General features: G+C 33.1%; 1 non-coding gene and 1 pseudogene across 2 annotated transcripts; one reads left to right on the top strand and one right to left on the bottom strand.

The window, feature by feature from the left end:
- Positions 1-4358, bottom strand: part of LOC112038025 (glucan 1,3-beta-glucosidase-like) — a 6484-nt pseudogene extending 2126 nt beyond the window's left edge.
- A 451-nt stretch (positions 4359-4809) lies between these two features.
- Positions 4810-7575, top strand: LOC112038092 (uncharacterized). Of its 2 annotated transcripts, XR_010627108.1 has the most exons (4): positions 4810-5330; positions 6226-6805; positions 7083-7300; positions 7403-7575. It is a non-coding gene; the product is annotated as an uncharacterized LOC112038092 (transcript). The 2 variants fall into 2 exon arrangements; XR_010627107.1 differs by lacking the exon at positions 6226-6805 and having other exon boundaries at positions 4831-5330.

Genomic DNA, 7575 nt, shown 5'->3' with positions numbered 1-7575 from the left:
TCTCTCTCTCTCTCTCTCTCTCTCTCTCTCTCTCTCTCTCTCTCTCTCTCTCTCTCAAGATTCAAGAAAATTAAACTCTAAACTGCTAAACTTGTGTTCAATATTGTTGTGCTTGTAGGCATATTCTTAGAACCAGACCGGACCGGGAGGTCGGACTGTGAAAATCGTGAACCGTGATGAAAACCGATTTTTTAAGCATAAAGAACCGGGCACATGTGACAATTCCGTGAACCCCTAAAACCAGGGTTGGACCGTACGAACCGGTCAAGAACCGTGCAGTCCAACTCCTTAGCAATTTTTTTTTTTTTTTATAAAAACAACTTAACACAATTTTATTCTACTTAATTAAATTATCCATCTCTTACAAGGAATAAAAAAAAATAAAAAAGAAAAAAAGAATGAAGCTGTATCAATTGGGTTGGTTTTCATAACTTTTCTTTGTGGTTGAATGGAGTTTGGGGCTAATCAAAACGCTACAAATTTTTTTTTTTTTTTTTTGGTTATATTAACTACTCCCTCCGTCCCAAATTGTTTGGCTTGTATTCTATTTTAAAATATCCCAAAATTATGTCATGTTTGAAAAGTCAAACACCATTAAAAACCTAAAATTTGAAATCCACTATACATGCCATCTTTATTCAAATTAATTAGTTTTTTTTTTTTAAAAAAAAAACCTTCAATAAAGAAAAACAAATTTGTTTAAGGGTAATTCAGGAAATTTCTAACTTTTTTCAAAGAAATAAGGTAGTTAATGATGTTTTCTTAAATAATTGGTTTTTTTTTTTTTTTTTTAACTAGGCCCAACAATTTGGAACGAAGGGAATATTTGATTGACCTTTACCTAGTGGGCCTGCCTAATCTGCTGTCTTGAATTCTAATTGCAATCTTTCACGCATGACCATGAAAAAAACACACACACAAATATATAATAATAAAAAGCTTTCAATGATTAAGTGGCAGATATGTTTAGATGTAAGTATACATACTCAGCCCACAAGAAGGCTTTGTCCAACGCATGCAATGATCCCTCAACTTAGGGATTGGGCGTTGGATTGCTTGCTATCCACCAACCAACAGGAATTCTCACAGCGTTCAATCCGTTACTTGATATGAACTTGAAGTCATCCTCAACTATGTATGTGTTCCAATGGTTCTGAAATTCATATCGTCAATTTATCATACAAATCCGAATTATATACATTGTGTAATAGAATGTGGTGTAGCATAATGTTGAGAGTGTATGAATTTTAGATATTTCAAGATAATGAATGGAACTTGAGACCTTCAGGTTTACAACATGTCCTTCAAATTCATTAAACACACTACCCAAGTGTCTTTGAAGTTTGAACTAACATGATAGAATTTTCTTTATTTACTTTGAAATAGACATTAATTCATTTCATCATTGAGATTTCAATTTTAATGTCTAAGAGCGTACTTAATGACTTACATGCTTCCTAGGTAAGTTAGTGGAAATATCCAAGGATAATATATACAAGGTTAATATGGTTTGCAAACATTGACATGAAAAAATAATGGCAGCAGGTATTCATATCCGGATCCTCTCCATTTCAAAACCATTTCCCTTTGAAATGGAGAGGGTCCAGTTGATGTCGCGGAAGCCTGAAGAGAAGCACACACGATGCTCTCTTGATGAAACAGAAACTAAACTGTTAGTTTCTGGTAGTAAACCTCGAATCCACGAGGGTTTCCCTGAATCCACAAAGAGATAAAACTGGAATCCACCAGAAAAGAAAATTTGACAAAAGTCTGTGTTTATTGATAATAGTCTATGAAAAACGTTTACAGACTTAGGGACCTATTTAAGGGCTCCTTAAAACTTAACAGATAAGAAAATATAATCTAAAATAACTCCTAATTGATACCTAACCATAACAGGAATCAAATTTGACCTAAAAAGCATTAAATGCACCTAAAAACAAGGAAATAAATTAACCTAAACCTAAAATAACGTTTTTTTACATAAAAATACCAAAAATATTAAATTACAATAATTAAATAGTAAATTGTGTCCTACATCACCAGTTCACGGCTGAGATTGATTTAAAATCAATCTATGGCCTAAAATCAGCCACGCCATTTAAAATACACTTAATAGAGCAATGAGTCCTAATTAACGTTAGCTTTCAACGTTTCTTCTGTTGTTCTCACTTTCTCTATCTCTCTCATAAAAAATTCATGGCTCCTCTCTCTCACCTCAACCGGATCCCAATATAATTATCTACAATTTAAAATTTAAAACTCATTCCCACGAAGGGAAAAAAAGTTGAAGGTGAAATGTGAAAGGCACTCTAAATGGCACGCTAATTCTATCCATAGAATAGTGTTAGAATTTGGTGGAAATTTTTCCTCTCCAAAAAAAAAAAATGGTGGAAATTTTAATATAATTTTTTCTATGAAAATTCTGGTGGGAAATAACTCATTTAGTTACAATACCACTAGTAAACATTTACAATATATTAAGTTGGTAAGTTATGATTGGTGTAAAATCACTTTTGTTTGGAAAATGCCTCAAATTCCTATTATTACTTGATAAGTTAAGGGTTTTCTTGGTGAAAGAAAAAAAATTAATTTGATTAATTTTTGAATTCATTGGTATAGAAGAAAAATGCTTTTCTTTGATGTGGAAGAACAATGTATCCCTTATCAAAGAAGTATTGTATTGCTTCATTTGCTTGTACACTGATTAAAAATTTTTAAGTCACACACATATATAGACAATATGAGAGAGATTGAACAGTACCACTCATACAAATTTGTGACCTTTGAGGACTCATTAAGTGCAAACAATAACATGACTTTATGCATGGGGAGGTGTCAATTCAGCTACAAGGCCTTTGGCAACAATAACATGACTTGAGTCACTTTGACAAGATGTTGTGAACTTTATGGATCCATAATCCGATGGTAAATTGCAATAAAATGCTTCTTGCCTTGATTAACTATACCACAATTACAAGATGCACTAGTAAAATTACAATAATGATAGAAATACATTCTAATTTTACAACATGCTAATATGATCGACAGTAAGTGATAGACATAATTTGCCAATCGTGTTTATATGGATCTACTTTTTATTTTTATTTTTATAAGGAATCTACCATTTTTAATTGACCACGCACTATCTATTACATTAATATATTATATATAAAAAAAAAAGGGTGAAAAATTAGGTGTGTGTGCAATATTGTTGATAAATTGTGTGCAGTATTGTTTAAGTGAAGGTTCTTTTCATCATTTCATTTTTATACCGTGTGTAAACTATAAAGGCAAGAAGGAATCAATAATTGTGTCAATTCATTAGTGCGTATTAGCTCTTAAGTCTTACCCACATAATTTGTGAGGCTCTCTGTCGTCCATAACCATTAGTCACTTGAAACTCGCCTTGTAACCCTCCAGAAATTTTTATCACAAAAACTGAGGGATCATTGTCTCCCCATTCATTATTCCCTGCAAAATCTGCAATCACCAGCACTTCTAACTTCGCCTGCACAAGTTCATAGTAAAATATGTTACTGTTACCAAACCTTTTTTACAAACTTCTCTCTATTGCTTATATAACAAGCTCTAGTATTTGGTAATGACTAGCAGCCAATAATTGGAACTTGAATTTTACATAGCTTGATAAAATGTTCAAAATTATTATTGGTCACTGCTCTAGATTAGATCCTATCATTATCTTATAATTGACCTTGATTTGGCAAGCTACATCATACTGACATACAACATGGTCATGCAGTTTATTTGGTCATTTGTATTTTATCATATAATTCAAACAATAAGCACCAGAATTAAAAGAGTGAAGTCATTTAATGTTCATTTTTTCACTCGAGTATGACCCATTACAAGAAAACCTTTGCAGCCCAACTTTACTCAAGCAGCCATTTAGAAAACTGAAGCTTATTTTCTGCATTAGAAGCTACTAGTTATCTTGCTTGCCTAAAGTTGAAAAAGAAAACAGAATAGCAATGAACGAAAACAAGAAATTAATAGAGATTACCTGTAAGAAGAATCCATTGGGTGCTCTGATTCGAACACGGCTTTTATCATCAGACTTTCTTGCAATCTCAAATGTCTCAGGCGTGGTTGAAACAGCTACCACATCAATCCCATTCCCATTGTTGTTCAGCCCCACAAACTGCTTATTGAAGACTCTGAAATGGAAAGTTGTCTCATTGAGCCTCCACAACTACACAAAACAAAGAGCACCATATATAATATATGTATACATATCAATGAAGTCAAAGGACATAATTTACTTGAAATTCCAAGTCATAACCATATAATTTACTTAGGTAATTAAAACTTACACTAAAAGTCACTACAAAAAACATGACTTGTTTCAACCCACTTTTTTCAAAGGTTCACTAAGAGACCGTTTGACCAGCGCGTTTGCGTCTGGCTTTACGTTTTCAGCTCTTTTTTTTTTTTTTTTTTTCACACACGTTTCAAGCTTTTTTCAGCCGGTTTTTTACTGTGCAGCACTGTAGTGGCTACTGTTCATGAACAGTAGCCGCAATAATTGACTTTTCAACCCAAATTTTACTGTTCACGGACCCACAATTTTCACTTTTTAGCAACTTTTTCATTAAAAATGGGTCTCACGGTACTATTCACACATTTAAAAATTATTTTGCTACAGTGTTTTCAGTTTTCAGTTTTCAGTTTTCAGCTGTATCCAAACGGGCCCTAAAAATAGTTGAAACAAACGCTAAAAACTGGTACGTTAATTAAAATCTGATTAACCTTGTTACAATAGTCATTAAAACCCTTGAAATAAACTAAAAAACTAAAATCCCGTGTAATTGCTGCCCCTAAATTTTTACATTCTTCAACGAAATTCTAACACAACCCTTAATAAAAGATATCCAAATGTTTTAACCCTCAAAATAAAAGTCTCTCTCTCACGAACTCAGAATTTAGAAAACCAATTTTCGAATAAAGTCTTTGCTCACTCTCTTAGAAAACCCATTTTCATTTTATTAAAATGAGAACTCCTAGAAAATTCTCTCTCTCTCAATCGGAGCTCATCTCATCTCCGACGATAGGTTGAGGCGCGGTGGTTGGCGATCCTATCTCCGACGACGACTTGCCGTTGATAGTCAGAGCTTTCTCCTCCACCCTTTTGTCCGATTACAGCTCTCTCTCTCTCTCTCTCTCTCTGTTTTTTTCCCGAGAAAAAAAATTGAATTTGGAAATTACCTAGTAGAACTTTGCAAAGAATTTTTTGGTATTCTCTCTTTGCTTGACGGTGTCGGCGTCGCTGGCCTCGTCGGGATCTTACACCAGCTCGGCGATCTTGCTGAGTATGATTTTTCAATTAATTTCACTCTCTTTATTTGTGTTTTATACTTCACTAATCTTAATTAGCTTGCTTGATTGCTTGCTTTAAGCAATGTAAAAAACCGTGATTTGAGAGCAAGTTTTTCAAATTTACATGTATTTGCTTCTCTCTAATTAGTTATGCTCTGTGCTTTTCTACGCTAAGTTTCTGGATTGTTCAAAATCAAATTAAGGACAATTGACTTGGAAGCTTTAGTAGTTAGAGATATTGTTTTTGATTTATGGCTTTTGGATCCTCCAATAAACTAGACATTACTGCACGGACTGTAATTAAAGAAACATTTTAGTGTGATTCTGAAAATTTTTCACTCTCTTAATTGGCTGCTATGTCAATGCCCTAAATCAAAAGTTCAAAAAAAAAAAAAAATCATGTTTTTGTAGTGGTTGTCTGTGTTTTAATACTTCATTAATTTCTATTTGCTTGCTTGCTTTAATAATGTAAACTGTAATTTTGAGAGCAATTTTTCAAATTTATATATATATATATATATATATTTTTTTTTTTTCTTTTCTTTTCTCTCTAATTGGTTGCAGTCTAGAAGCTTCTGGATTGTTCTTGGAAGAAATGAGGGAAAGCACTAGATAATGGATGATAAAGCATTTTCCATTTAGGTTTTTTCATTAACTTTCAAGAACTTAGTGTTATTGAGTTACAATTAATCTAAAGCTAATATGCTTGGAATCTTTATATTGATGGAGAAGTATAAGTAGTTAGGGATTTTTTTTTTTTTAAATAAATTTTTTTATCTTTAGATCCTCCAATAAACTAGAGCATTGACTGTGATTGACGAAAAAGTTTTAGGTTAATTCTAAAAATTTTGAATGATTGGTGGATTTTGTGTTGCTGCTTACATGCAGCGAATCTAGATTACCAGTGCATGAAATGCGTAAGTGTTTGTTGTAAGAGCTGAATGAGGAAACTTTGGGAGTACCCTTTTAGTGAAAGGCAATCTAAGTTCACTGAATTTGCGATTTGGCTTTGGATACCTTGGAAATGGAATTACATACCAGTCCTTTGGAATCTGAAGTATGGGTTGGATGTATGAGGTTTGAACAAATTATATTGAAGAAATGCTTAAAAAGGAGTTGGTAAGTGTTAATGGTGTAGTATTTCAATAATATCAATTTAAGTATGGGTTGGATCTATGAGGTTTTTTTGTGTTGCTGTGTTTGTTAATTTTAGGTTTCCTGTGGAAACGAGCATTGGTTTATCAATAGTATCAGTTTAATTTTTACTTGGTTTGGGTCATTGCAATTCAATGCTCTGTTCAGCTTCTTTACATTGCAGAGATTTTTTACACTCATTTTGTCTATAAAGCTTACTAGAGCTTATGAAGTTTATAAATTCATTTTCAAGTTATGTAGCTTGGAATTGGCAATCTATTTTTCCCTCATGTAGCTTCATTTTCAAGTACATTGTGGCCCTCGACTGTAGGAGGTATATCTCTGTCTTGGGTTAACATAAATTAATTAAGACTCTTATTATTAGAAACCAGCTTCCCTTTTAGCCTTTTGGGTAAATTTTAGAGTACATTCAGGCTAAGCTACTCATGTTAACTGCCATATTTCTTTCTTCCAAATGTTTTACTAAGCAGCTTAAATTGTTAGCCATTCTGCAAACTCATTTCAGCTCTCAAATGTTTTTCTTGGCACCCAAAAACAAAAAATCCTAAATGTTTTGAAACTAAGATATCTGTATTCTATTATTGAATCAGAGAGTAAAGAACCAGAAGTGAAGATGCAAAGCCTCACAATACTATGCCCGGGGCGACCAGATCTCATTTTGCCATTCAATTTCGTAACAATTCTAAAAGGATTCTCTTCACCCTCAAGGAAGGAAATCAGTACTGCCTCAAATTTAGCTTCACCGTCTCCAACAATATTGTCTTGGGCCTCAAATACACTAACGTTGTGTGGAAGACCAGTATGAAAGGTATAGAAGCAAAGTTTTTCATTAATTACCATTCATATCATTTAACACTAAAACTTTTGCATCCATTCTCTTACATATGTTAGTCATGAAATTCATTTACAGTGGACAATTCAAAGAGAATGTTGGGAACTTTTAGTCCTCAGCAGGAGCCTTATACGAGTGAAATGGAAGAAGAAACCACCCCTTCTGGCATGTTTGCAAGAGGCACTTATTCTGCAAGAACCAAGGTAATTAAAGTAAACAAACTAATTTCAGAATTAAAAATTAAGAACAAA

Source organism: Quercus suber, unplaced genomic scaffold (assembly GCF_002906115.3).
Source record: "Quercus suber isolate HL8 unplaced genomic scaffold, Cork oak 2.0 scaffold_984, whole genome shotgun sequence".
NCBI lineage: Eukaryota > Viridiplantae > Streptophyta > Magnoliopsida > Fagales > Fagaceae > Quercus > Quercus suber.
Note: the sequence above shows the minus strand (reverse complement) of the source record. Positions and strands in the feature narration are given on the sequence as shown.